We start from the raw sequence: 15,458 nt of genomic DNA on the forward strand, positions 1-15,458 counted from the left end.
TCCTTAAATTCATTGAACCATTAAATTTTCCACCCTTCAGTGAAAGACTTTGTACAAATTGGAGCAGGCTTCAATTCTTAGGCAGTTTACAACTCTGCATCAGCTTTCACTTATAGCTTGTGAAAGGCCTCAGTGTTACCACACTGAGTGACTGGAGCCCACTCAGGTATTTCCTGGGCAAGCATATAGTCCTGCAAATGAGTGTGACTTTCTAGATTCCCCAGGAAAGCATTTTGAACTCTCTCAGTGAACAACTCGTTTCTCAGTTCTTCTTTTTCACTCTTATCCATGCTTCTGTTTATACCACCAATTATCACAGCCTCAGTCATCTGCAGTGTTAAACAAATGCCACTGATAGTTTCCAACAAAAGCTTTGGAAATAAGGCATTTCCCACAATGGAGCACAAATCCAGACAGATAACAACAATGCCCTGTGAATGAATCTTTTTCATGGTGTTGCAAGGCAGGTCAAGAAGTAGCAGTGCTCCAGAAACAGGAACTTTTAGTAACTCCATACATTATCTGTTCCCTCTGGCAGTTTCAAGGTTGCTGGTTTCACATCAATTGTATTTGTAAAGTGGTGGGTTGGTGCTGGGAGGAGATTGATTCACGACACTACAAATCCTGTTATTCTTACCAAGATTCTGCAGATATTCTTGAATAAACAGACTTTTTTAAACCTTTGTTTTATTTGCAGAGTTCTGAAAGTGCCGATTTTGGTTATTTTTGCCTGTTTTCTTTTCTTCCTTGGAGGAATAGATTACAGAGGTCTTCATTCCACCATTTTATCAGTCATACAAATATTATTTTATTTTAAATCATAGTTTTATTCTATTAACTGTCTCTTTCACACCTTTTAAACTGTGAAATAAAGAGGCAAATTTTATTTTTCGATATTTCTGCCCCTGTGAATCTATTTTTTCTACCTTGCTTTTCCTCACCTTGTATCCCCTTCAAACTTCGTTTTATGAAAGGGGTTTTAGGTTTGATAATAACCATAACAAGGGAATAGTTTAAGTTGTATTCAATGCATACATATATAGATTTTTGGTTTTGCTTTTTTACTAAATCTGGGGTGAATACAAGGCACTCCCCTGAACTCAGGGATGGTGTTATTTTGATTTCCTTTTGCACAGGGCTCATTCTTAGGTAGGAATCTCATATCAAACTTTTCACTGTATGAAGTTCAAATGCTATTACAGCTAAGTTCACTTGGCTATTAAATCCTAGATCACAGCCCTTAGAACTTAGTTTTTCTTGAATCTGATTGCACCAACATTTCCTTAAATCATGGCCATATTTACTATGGCTTTCTTTCTTTGAGCTCAGAGACATATTGAAATTATTAATGATATATTTATTTTTGTCCATCATTTGAGTGTCCAAACCTAAAGCATGAGAATAACCTTAGCTTTCCAAGTTCCAGTCTTCTTTTATTGCAAATATAATTTTCATTTTCTTGCTCAAATTCACTTCAGTAACTGCCCATTCTTAATGTATATTTATTTATGTTTGCCTCTAGGAGAATTTATCAATGACATGACTCCTGACAATCTCTTCAATGTCATTTCTTAGAAATCACTTTTTTTTCATATATACACTTCAATTCTGTTTTATGGGTCTGGGTTACATATTTGCCATTCCCTTTGAAATCTAAGACTACTTCTTGCTTTTCCAACCTTTCTTCATCCTTCAAAGACTACCTTTTATGAAGTTTTTGGCAAGCTAAATTTAATGGCTTTTTTTTTCAAGTAATTTAAATGTTCTTATCTCTTGTTGAGTTCAGGAATTTTGCTTAATTTATATTTTTGTCTCCAGTACTCATCACTGTTTCTGACTTATTTTACACACTGAAAAAATATATTTACTGAACAAACATATCAATGTATCATGTAGTGTATGATTCAGAAAACCGAATAATGATATCATAATTGAAGATAAAATAGAACAAAATATTGTTCACCTGTAGTTTGTTTTTATTATTTATAGGAAAAATTAATTAACTTCATTGAAATGTATTGGTTCTCATTCATTTACCTTTACAATGAAGGACTCAAATATCCAAGTCACTACTTATCTAAAATATATTCAGATTTGAAGTGATCATAAACATTCTGTACAAATGGGACTTATTTCAATAAATATGACTTTCTTGGATTAGACAAATGACTATGTGCCTTACAAAAACAACTTTAACATTATCAGTAAATTGTTAGAAAAAATATATATGTATATATCCTTGATTCTAATAGTGTACAATTTTCCTTCAACCAACTAATTAATCTTTTTTATAAGCAAAGCAAATTGACTATTGAAATTCATGTTATCAAGTTATTCCACCATGATCATTTGAAATATGTCAGCCAGAATGACTTGATATTTCCTTTTGTCTTTTATTAAATAATATGGATTTACTGATGATTATACATATGCAATTTAATTTTATTTCTAATTAAGGCCATGTTCTCACAGTACTCACTAATTACATTATCATTTGTCTCTGTTATTTAGACAAGCTAAGTCATTTGAACATTAGAATATAGATCAAATGTTAAATAAATGGTTATTGTATATAAAATATTACATTTTATATACTACTGAGTTAAAAAGGTAATTTAGAACTCTGTAAACTTTTGATGTAATTGTTTTGATTTATTTCATTAAAAAAATCTTATTGGTTTCTGTAAATGTTTACCATGTATACAAAAATGCAGTTTTAATTTAACAAAAAAATGTCATTTCTGCTGATATATTTAATAGTATGCCTGCTTTTAAGAATTCATGACATGCACAAAAATATCAAAGTGGTCTATTATATTTAATGTAAAAGATTCATATTAGTACAACATTCCACAAAAAACAGAGATAATATAAAAAAGTTTAACATGGTTATAATTTTCTACTTTTGAAATAACTATCACTCCTCCCTGGTTAAATACAAATATAAACACACACACACACACACACACACACACACACACACACACACAATGAGGGAAAAAAAGGAAAATAATGGAAAGGAAACATTACCAGTATTCATTAAGTACACAATTTCCCACCCCAGAGATAAACATTGTAACTGGGGCTTAATATTTCCTTCTGAGTTTCCCAGAGATCATCTATCCAGTTATTTGGGGAGGGAATGTATAACTGGTTGTGTGCTAAATACTACATTACCTGTTTTTCCCTTGCTTTATTTAACTACAATTTTTAAAAAATTTATTATGATTCACTGACAGACTATATAGTGCAACCATTTAAATCAAACTGTAGACCACTATAACTTTACATGGGAGGAAGTTAATATACCTAATTAATCTTAGTGTACAGTTTTCAATTACTTTATCAAATAATGCTATAATTAATCTTTTCTTAATATATCTTTTCTAATATTTGCAAGTTTATAGGTAAAATATAATTTTACGTAGTACAAATAAATGTTTTTTAGTAGATGTTGCCAAATTTTTCTCCAAAGATGTTTAATACTTTTTATTATCACCTGGAATTCATGGTAATGCCTATTATTTTCCACATGGCTGCAACACAAAATATTCTTACCTTTTTAATACATTTTTTTACCAAAAATGTAACATCTAGATTTTCATAATTTTAATTTGTATTTTTAAAATTACAAAAGTTTGAGAATCTTTTGAAATGAGTAAGAATAAGAACTATTTCCTTTGCTTTTCTACCTAACTCTATATATACATATAACTTGTACTAATATATTTAAATATAAATGTATATACTACACAGAATCTAGCAAAATATTATATTGACAATTAAATTAACCATTTGAAGTTCTTTGAATAGATCATTAGGTATAATGCTTTCTCAAGTTTAATTTCATCAAAAATTGTTGATGCTTTATCCACAAAGTTGACATCACTTTTTAAGACATATTCTTTGAAGTATGTTTGAATCACTTTTGTAAACTTCAAGAGACTACAGTAATTTATTTGTGATATTTAATATTAAATCCAGAGTACTTAAGTGACTAATGAGTTTTATTTAATGGTGATTCTTTGAATTCACAATTTAAAGTCATTTTCTTCAGTCACTGATTGGTTGTACTGAATTATTAATACCTTCATATTAATCTTGTCCCAATTTATTATAAATCATCTCAGTTCATCTGGGTTTTCCAGTTAAATAAAGTATGTGATGCTCAGTGGGGTACTTTTCTACATAGTGTTAATGTACCTGCATGATGATGTAATGGAGGTAATGTCACAGGAACCACCCTTCAGTTAGTGCAGGTAACCACCTAGATGTGATAGCATAATTTGAAAAATTAATGTGCTCTCTCAGGCTTCTTTTTTGCATATTTGTTCTTTTATTGCATAGCAGTCCACATAAAGAAATAAACTATTCTTAATCTGCCAAACATAGATTTCCCCAGTTAAAAATAATCTTTGTGACAGTTTAATCCTACCACAATTCATGACAAAATGATTATGACACATTTTCTCTAAGTCAAATTCTCAGGAATTTTACTAATGGTCCATTTAATGTTCCATAGCAGTGAACATTTAAACTGGCAGAAAGCTGGCAGCTGCAATTAACAATGCAAGCTGTCAAAGTCAACAGTAGCAACTTTATTTAAATAAAGTATTTTAGCAGATATCATTTGTAAATTAAACACAAAAATTCCATGAAATAATATAGGCACACAAAGCTAAGGATGAAATTGCCTATTATACTGTACATGGTAAGATTAATGTCATTCCTGAGGTTTTAATGATACAATTTGATGGAAGGACCTGAAATAGAGGTGAAAAGGGGTAAACATGTAGTGTCATCATTATTGTCAGCATGAATTTAGATGTAAATAGCATTTTGTCTTCTATTTTATCTCCATCAAATTACCTATTTTTTCTTCAGTCATTTATTGGTAAAAATATATATTTTTTGTTATAAATTTCAAGTAACAGTGGAATACTAATGGTAATAAAAACAGGAATGGACACTGGCACTATAAAATGCTTGTTTCCATACTACTTGTTAATTACCTATTCATTCCACTTTTGTATTCAGAATTTAACATTTTTGAGGTTTTTGTTGTTGTTAAAACATATTTTGAAAGATTCACCCTCATCATGTCTTTGTATTACTGTTGCCTTTAGTAATCAAATTTATTTAAAGAGATTTTTGAAAAGTTTATGTGATTAACCACAAAAAGCAAATTAAGTAATCAAAGCATTTGAATATATTTTATACTCCAAAGTTTTCCCCCACAATGTTAGTGATCAGTATTTATGTGATTATGTGAGTTTGTATATACATACTAGTTTGCATCAGGGTATTAATCTAAATAAGAATATCACAATTACTTTTCCAAATTTCTGATTACAGATACATTTAGGTATACAAATTCAATACATGAATTCAATTCAATTCAATGAATTCAATTCAATTCAAATTCAATATATGAATGAGACTTTCTTAAAAGTTTGAAGAAACAAAAAAATATGTTAGCATTCTTAATTTAGAATTTCTCTTCAGAAAAATATTATCTCTCTTCTCTCTCACTTTCTCTCTCTCTCTCTCTCTCTCTCTCTCTCTCTCTCCATACATATATAAACCTACATCTCTCACTCTGTCTTTCTCTGTCTCTTGATAGGTAGATAGATGGATAGATATTGATTGATTTGTCTATATGTAGAGATAGTAGATATTTTTATAGAGAGAGAAAATTTAGATTCATCTATTTTTATATCTATATCCATCTATCTTTCCACAATAAAACGGCACCACTTACCTACTAGTGTGACAGAAAATTTAAGAATAAAGACTACTGGTACTAAATATGGACAAGGATGTGGAAAAACTGGAACTCTCATAAATTGATAATGAAAATGTAAAATAAAACAAAAATTTTGGGAAATTCTGCCATGCCTTATAAAGGCCATTTCCTTAACACATACCTACCCTATGACCACTAATTCCACCAATATATTTTTATTCAAAAGAAGTAAAAAATATGTATATTTACAAAGGTTTGTATAATTTTCATACTTCCCTTATTTATAATTGTCAAAATCTAGAAACAATTTTGTTTAGAATGCTTTCACAGACTGGGACATATTCTTTCAATAAAATACTGTTAAACCATAAAAAGTAACATTCTCATATACACATAACATGGAAAAGTGTGAAAATAGCATATAGTGGTATAAGATGCACAAAAGAGTAGATAATACATGATACTTGGAATTGGCAAAAATAATCTGTGTTGAAAAAAGTGATTGAAATAACTGTTGCTTCTGAGGTTTGAGGAGTAAGGATTAAAGATGCATATGGGAAATGTCAGAGGTGCTGGTAATGTTTTATATCTTGATAAAGCTTTAAGATAAAAGTGTATGCATTTGTTAGAACTACCATATGACCCAGTAATCCCACTACTTGGCATATACACTAAGAAAACCACAATTCACAGAGGTACATGTACCGCAATGTTCATTGCAGCACTATTTACAATAGCCAGGACATGGAAACAACCTAAGTGTCCATCAACAGATGAATGGATAAAGAAGATGTGGCACATATGCACAATGGAATATTAGTCAGCCATAAAAAGGAACAAAATTGAGTTATTTGTAATGAGTTGGTTGGACCTAGAGTCTGTCATACAGAGTGAAGTAAGTCAAAGAGGAAAACAAATACCATATGCTAATGCACATATATGGAATCTAAAAACTAAGGACTGATCAGCCTAGTGTCAATTCAGGAATAAAGATGCAGATGTACAGAACAGACTTGAGGACACAGGGGTGGAAGGGGAAGCTGGGATGAAGGGAGAGAGTAACACTGACATATGTACACTACCAAATGTAAAATGGATGGCTAGTGGGAAGCTGCTGTATAACACAGGGAGATCAGCTAGATACTTTATAATGACCTAGAGGAGTGGGATAGAGAGGGTGGGAGGGAGGCTCAAGAGGGAGGGTATAGAGGGATATATGTATACATATAGCTAATTCACTTTGTTGTACAGCAGAAACTAACAATGTAAAGCAATTATACTCCAATAAAGATATATTAAAAAAAAAAGTGTATGCACTTGTCAACACTCACTGAATAGGTACTCTCAAGACTTGTGCATTCCAAAGTTTATAAATTTTATATCAAATAGTACATATACAAATGTATGGGTTATTATCATATATTGAACTATTGATAGGCATGCTGAAGCATTTGTGGAAAAATGAGTCATAGAAAGTGAGATGAACTTTTTGTATACAGTAATCAGTAAAATTCTACTTGTACAGTCTAGATGGAAAATATATGGAGTTCACTGCAAAATTGTTTCAACTATTTTATATTAGAAAATTTTAGTAATAAAATGTTAACAGCAAAAAGTAAGTATATAAATTCTTTTTACTACATAGATGTCAGTTTTGCCATTATTTTATTTTTTACTTATTTTTTGATTCAAAAATTGTATAGATTATACTCCATTTATAGTTATTATAAAATATTGGCTGGATTCCCTGTCCTGAACAATATATCCTTGTAATTTATCTATTTTATTCATAGTACTGTGTTTGTACCTCTTAATTCCCTACCCCTAATTTGCCCTTCCTCCTTTTCCGCTCCCCAGTGTTAACCACTGGTTTGTTCTCTATATCTGTGAGTCTCATTTTTATTATATTTACTCGTTTATTTTATTTTGTATGTTCCATATATAAGTGATAACATACATCATTTGTCTTTCTCTGTATGACTTATTTCGCTAAGAAAAATACAATCCATGTGTTGTAAATGGAAAATTTTCATTCCTTTTCATGGCTGAGTAATATTCCATTGTGTTTGTGGAACGCACACACACACACACACACACACATCACATCTTCTTTATCCATTCACCTGTTAATGGACACTTAGGTTGTTTCTATATCTTGGCTATTGTAAATAATGTTGCTATGAACATTAGAGTGCATGTATCTTTTTGCATTAGTGTTTTTGCTTCCTTCAGATATATACACAGAAGTGGAATTGCTTGATCATATTGTACTTCTATTTTTAGTCCTTTGAGGAACCTCCCTAATGTTTTCCACAATGGCTGCAGCAACTTCCATTTCCACCAGCAGGTAGAAGCATTCCCTTTTCTCCACATACAAGCCAACATTTGTTATTTGTGATCTTGATAATAGCAATTCTGACAGGTATGAAGTGATATCTCATTACGGTTTCAAATAATTAGCAGTAATTAGTTAACAATAATTTACATGTTTCTGTTGACCAGGAACTTTGGAAAAATGTCTCTCCAGGGCTTCTCTGGTGATGCAGTGGTTGAGAGTCCACCTGCCAATGCAGGGGACACTGGTTCGTGCCCCAGTCCGGGAAGATCCCACATGCCGCAGAGCAGCTAGACCTGTGAGCCATGGCCACTGAGCCTGCGAGTCCAGAACCTGTGCTCCGCAATGGGAGAGGCCACAACAGTGAGAGGCCCGCATACTGCAAAAAAACAAAAAAGTTTCTCCAGATCTTCTGTCAACTTTTTAATTGGGTTGTTTGTTTTTTCCATATTGAGTTCTTTGTGTTGATTATGTATGTTGGATATTAACCCCTTACTGGTCATATCATTTGCACTTAATTTGTCCTTTCATTTTGTTGGTGATTTCATTTGCTGTTCAAAATCTTTTAAGTTTAATTAGGTTCCATTTGTTTATTTTTTGTTTATTTGTTTATTTTTACCTTAGAAGCCAGATCCAAAAAATAATTCTACAATTTAGGTCATAGAGTGTTCTGCCTATGCTTTCTTCTAGAAGTTTTATGCTTTCTGGTCTTACATTTGGGCCTTTAATCTATTTTGAGTTTATTATTGTATATTGTATGTGAAAGTATTCTAATTTCATTCTTTTCATGTCTACACTGTTATACCAGCATCACACTGTTTTTCCTCCAGTGGATGTTCTTGCCTACTCACTTTTAGGTTAATTGACCTGAGTGTGTGGGTTTAGTTCTGGGCTCTTTATTGTGTTCCATTGATCTATATGTCTAATTCTGTGCCAGTGCCATACAGTTTTGATACTGTATCTTTGTTGTATAGTCTGAATTCAGGGTGGAATATTGAGCTTTGTTCTTTCTCAAGATTATTTTGGCTATTCAGTGTCTTCTGTGTTTCCATACAAATTTTAAAATTATTTGTTCTACTTCTGTGTAAAATGCCCTTGGTATTTTGATAGGAAATTGTATTGACTGTTTAGATTGCTTTGAGTAGCTGTTCATTTTAATAATATTAATTCTTCTAATCCGTGAACATGGCATATCTTTACATTTGTGTGATCTTCAATTTGTTTTCTCCTAATCTTATAGTTTTTGTGGTACAGGTCTTTCGCCTCCTTAGGTGGGTTTATTCCTAGATATTTTATTCTTTTTCATGTGATTGTAAATAGGATTGTTTCCTTAATCTCTCTTTCTGACAGTTTGTTTTTAGCATATATCAATGCAACAGGTTTCTGTATATAAAATTTGTATCCTGCAAATTTACTGAAATCACTGAAGTGTTCTACTAGTTTTTTGGTTGCTTCTTTAGAATCCTCTATGTATAGTATCATGTCACCTGCAAACAGTTTTTCCTTTCCAATTTGGATGCATTTTATTTCTTTATTTTTTCTGATTGCTATGGATAAGACTTCCAATATTATATTGAACAAAATTGATGAGAGTGGGCATCTTTGTCTTGTTTCTGATCTTAGAGAAAATGCTTTCTGCTTTATACCATTGAATATGATGCTAGGTATGAGTTTATCATATATGGTCTTTAATATGTTGTGGCATGTTCCCTCTATACTCACTTTCTGGAGAGTTTTTATCATAAATGGATGTTGAATTTTGTCAAAAGTTTATTTTCTGCATCTATTGAGATGAACAAATTGTTTTTATTCTTCAACTTGCTACTGTGATGTATCGCATTGATTGATTTGAGTATATTGAACCATCTTTGCATCCCTGGGATACATCCCACTTGATCATAGTGTATAACATTTTAATGTATTGTTGGATTTGGTTTGATAAAATTTTGTTGAGGATTTTTGCATCTATGTTTATCAGTGACATTGGACTGTAATATTCCTTTTTTCTAATATCTACTTCTGGTTTTGGAATCAGGATGATGTTGGCCTCATCAAAGGATTTTTGAATCATTTCTTCTCCAATATTTCAGAATACTTTGAGGATAGCTGTTAAATCTTCTCTCAGTGTTTGGTAGAATTCACCTGTAAAACCATCAGATCCTGGAATTTTCTTTGTTGGTAATTCATTATTATTATCATTATTACTGATTCAATGTCATTACTGAAAATTGATCTGCTTATATTTTCTATTTCTTCCTGGTTCAGTCCTAGGAAATTGTACATTTCTAGGAATTTGTCCAATTCTTCTATGTTGCCCATTTCATTTGCAAGTAGTTGTTTGAAATAGTCTATTATGACCCTTGCATTTCTGTGGTGTTAGTTGTAATTTCTCCATTTTCATTTCTGATTTTGTTTGGGGCTCTCCCTCTTGCTTGATGTATCTGTCTATAGTTTTATCAATTTTGTTTATCTCTTCAAAGAACCAGCTCTTATATCAATTATCTTTTCTGTTTATTTATTTTTTGTTTCCATTTCATTTATTTTTTCTCTGATCTTTATGATTTCTTTTCCTCTACTAACTTTGGGTTTAGTTCTTTCTTTTTCTAGCTCCTTTAGCTATAAGGTTAGGTTGTTTATTTTTGAGATTTTTCCTGTTTCTTGAGGTAAGTTTGTATTGCTATAAACTTCCCTCTTAGAACTGTTTTTTTCTGTGTCAAAAAGGTTTTCGATCATTATATTTTCATTTTCATTTGTCTCCAAGTATTATTTGAATTTTCTTTAACTTCTTCAGTGATTCACTGCTAGTTAGGTAGCATAATGTTTAGCTCCACATGTTTGTGTTTTATACATTTTTCTTCTTATCGTTGATTTCTAGTCTCATAGTGTTGTGGTCAGAAATGATGCCTGTTATTATTTCAGTTTTCTTAAATTGACAGAGGCTTGTTTTATGGCCTAGCATGGAATCTATCCTGGAGAATGTTCTATGTGCACTTGAAAAGAAAGTGCATTCTGCTGAACATACTTGTAATATGTAATACTGTATTATATATATTTAAATCAATTATATTATACATAATATAATATATAATATACATATTATAGTATATAATATATATTATAAATTATATGTATAATATAAATATAATATAATATATATTAATATAGTAGATATCAATATAATAAATAGTATAATTATAATATTATATTACATATAACATATAAGTATATATATTCTACTACATGTTTTATTGTTTTATATTATATATTATATGTATTATATATGTACATGTTATATATTATATTATATATAATATATAATAAAATATGGATATAAAATAATATATACATAATAATAATATATAACATAATTAATATATATAATTAATTATATTATATTATGATATTATAGTTATATATAATAATTTAATAATTATAATTTGACAATTAGTATATGTTATTTTATTATATTATTATTTATGTCATTTTATTATTATTATATATAATACAATGACATAATATATAATATTATAAATTAATATAACATAAAATGATATTATATATAACAATATAATATGATACATAATATATTTTATATAATATAATATATATTACTATATATAATACTATAATATATAACATATATTAATATATTTATCTGTACATTTATGTATATATATGGATACATATATCTGGTACATTTGCTGTAATGTGTCAATTACAGCCAGTTATCCTTATTCATTTTCTGTCTGAATGATTTGTTAATTGGTCTAAATAGGGTGTTAATTTCCACTGCTTTTACTGTGTTACTGTCAATTTCTCTGTTTATTTCTTTTAATGTTTGCTTTATTTATTTAGGTCATCTTATGTTGGATGCATATATATTTACAATTGTTATATCTTCTTTAACTGATCCCTTGATCATATGTAATATCCTTCTTTGTCTCTTGTAGCAGTCATTGTTTTAAGTTTTATCAGGCTATTTTTTCTGATATATGTATTGCTATCCAGCCATCTTTTATTTTCCAGTGACATGGAATATCTTCTTCCATCCGCTCACATTCAATCTGTGTGTGTATTTCGACCTCATGTGAATATCTTGCATGCAGCATATATAAGGGTCTTCGTTTTGTGTCCATTAAGCTCCTCTATATCTTTTTATTAGTGCATTCAATCCACTTAAAATTAATGTAATTATTGATATGTAATGCTTATTGTCACTAGTGGACACTTGCACTCATCTGTAGCTGGATGTAACCCAGTGTTAGCTGTATGCATTTAGCCTGTTGCATTTTCCAATGTGAACTTGTTGGCTAATGTGAGGTCCCTCTCTTCTCAGGTATGTCTACCACTCTTTTGCCTCTTCTGTCATTTGAAACAGAAGTTTCAAATAAATAAATTTATAAATGAAAGAGGAGACATCACAGCTGATACCACACAAATATAAAGGATCATAATATACTAGTATGAACAATTACATATCAATAAATTGGACAACCTAGAAGAAATGGATAAATTTCTAGAAATATACAACCTATCCAGACTGAATCATGAAGAAATATAAAATATGAATAGACCAATTGCTAGTAAGGAGGCTGAGTCAGTAACCAAAAATTTTCCCACAAAGAAAAGTCTAGGACCAGATGGCTTCACTGGTGAATTATACAAAACATTGAAAGAATAATTAATACCAATATTTCTCAAACTCTTCTGAAATAAAGCAGAGGAGGAAACACTTCCAAACTCATTCTATAATACAAGGACCCCATTACCCTAACCCAAATCCAGACAAGGAGACTACAGGAAAAGAAAATTATAGGTGAATATCCCTGATGAACATACATGCCAAAAGCCTCAGATATGTGTATGTATATGTACATACTATAAAAATGACAGAAACTGTCTTTTACAACAACATGGATGGACTTTAGGGAATTTTGGTAATAAAATAAGTGAGAGAGAGAGAAATGCAAATTCTTTGTGATATCGCTATATGCGGAACCTAAAAACAAACAAACAAACTCATATAAACAGAGAATGTATTGGTGCTTGCCAGAGGCCAGGAGTGTGGAGTGGGGGAAATGAGTATAGGTGGCCAAAGGGACCAACTTCCAGTTATAGAAGAAATAAATTTTGGGGATGTAATGTAACAGCATGGTGACTATAGTTAACACTCTATTGTATATTTGAAAGTTGTTAGGAGAGTAAATCTTAAAAACTCTCATCACAAGAAAAATATTTCTAAGTACGTGAAGTAACGGATATTAACTAAATTTTGTGGTATTCATTTCATGACATATACATTTATCAAATCATTACATTGTATGCCTTAAACTAATACAATGTTGTATCTCAGTTATATCTTAATAAAACTAGAGAAAGTAAGAATATCTTTTGTTGACATTATGAATGTAAATCTATTGATGCTGCTCTGAAAAATAAATTAAAAATATTTGCAAGTGTATAAAATGGATAGGAAAATTAAGGTCATTGATCGATTTCAGGAAACTTTATTTTTTTATTTATATGTTCTGAATAATTTTATAAAATTCTAGGGCCCAGCAATATAAAGGAAATAAAAGAGTTAAAATAGCTAGAAATCAGAAATTAGGTAATATCTTATTAACTAAATACTGTGCAATTTTTTATATCAAGTAGTTAATTTAAAAGGAAGGGTTGGGCTTCCTTGGTGGTGCAGTGGTTAAGAATCTGCCTGCCAATGCAGGGGACATGAGCCTGAGCCCTGGTCCAGGAAGATCCCATATACCATGGAACAACTAATCCCATGTACCACAACTACTGAGCCTGCATGCTACAACTACTGAATCCCGTGAGCCTATAGTCTGTGCTCTGCAACAAGAGAAGCCACTGCAATGAGAAGCCCACACACTGCAAGAAGAGTAGCCCCCATTCACCGCAACTAGAGAAAGCCTGCGCACAGCAACAAAGACTCAATGCAGCCAAAATTAAAATAAATAATTTTTTAAAAAATAAAAAATAAATAAAAGGAAGGCTTATTTCTGTATAATGTATAAATTATGCTAATATTGCCCAAATGAATTTCCTTAGCTATGGACAATGTTAATACCCCTTTCAATTGTTTATGAAACAGAATATTTTTAGTATTTATTTATGACTATTATTTAAATGAGATATACTGAGACTTTGTAAACACATTGACATTTTGATGTTAAATACTTTAAAATAGATTCATATTATAATGAAAAATATATTTATTACATTTAAGTACTGAAAAATATGGTACTTTAGAATAAATAGAAATAAAACACCACAGATTGTGCATCTTCTTATACTTTTGTGCTCAATTACTTTTTAAATATGACAGGATTCTTTAGCAACTATTTCTTTCTCATAAGTGTATTCAAATTTAATGCTTCCTTTTTACAACATGTGTACAATTTATTTAGTACTAGGTTATAAATTTTTGAAAATTCATTTCTGTGTTTACTAAATTTGAACATTATGATAGATGAAAGTATGACCTTTGAGTCTCTAATGATATATGTACTAACCAAGAAAGAGCTTATTTTCAGGTCTTCTTTTTTGTAAAACATTATATCAAAGAAAAAATTCTTGCCATTGTCTTTGCGATTTTTCTTCTCTTATACTCCAGACAATACCTACATAGAAGACAGCACTCTGTGTATGATTGCATAATACTATGATATAGAAATACATAATATATTAATCATAGTATTATATTTATTAGTATAAATGATGTGGATTGACTTAATAAAACATGTTTTAATAAGAGTATATAAAAAATTCACCTGAGTTAGACTAGGTGGTTAGCAAATTCTCAACCATAAGAGAATCACTTAAGTGTTTCTTTAAAACTCAGTCCCTGAACTCTATTTCATACATTTTGAAACAGAGATCTGCCTTCATTTTAATAAGGACTTTCCAGCAAATTTTTATTCATTTGAAAATTAGCCTAAATTCTAAAGATTGAAATTAAATTCCCTGTTTCTCTTCACACACACACACACACACACACACACAAACGTCTTTGATTTTAATAGAATATATTGAAAATAAAATCACTGTTGAACCATTCTGGATAATTGTCCAGACTATAGAGAAGTTGTGTTAAACCTTTGTTCCAGGTAGGGTGCTGAATCTTAATATAATTTCCACACTGGATCGTTACTTAATTTCTACTTCCCCTTGTAAATCTCCTTCATAGCAAATGGGAAGTTGGAGTGAGAATCAGTAAGACTACTAGGTGTGTAGGAGGATCTCCAAGACCTTGGCTACTGTTCTTTCTCTCTGGCCATCTACATTGCTTAATAAAGTCACTGTGTATAGGTGACTACTAAAGCCAATGAGCTTGCAGGGAATTTTCTTGTCCTGGGATTG

This window comes from Aethalodelphis obliquidens, unplaced genomic scaffold (assembly GCF_003676395.1).
Source record: "Aethalodelphis obliquidens isolate GAN/ISIS:26980383/991018 unplaced genomic scaffold, ASM367639v1 scaffold76, whole genome shotgun sequence".
Taxonomy (NCBI): Eukaryota; Metazoa; Chordata; class Mammalia; order Artiodactyla; family Delphinidae; genus Aethalodelphis; species Aethalodelphis obliquidens.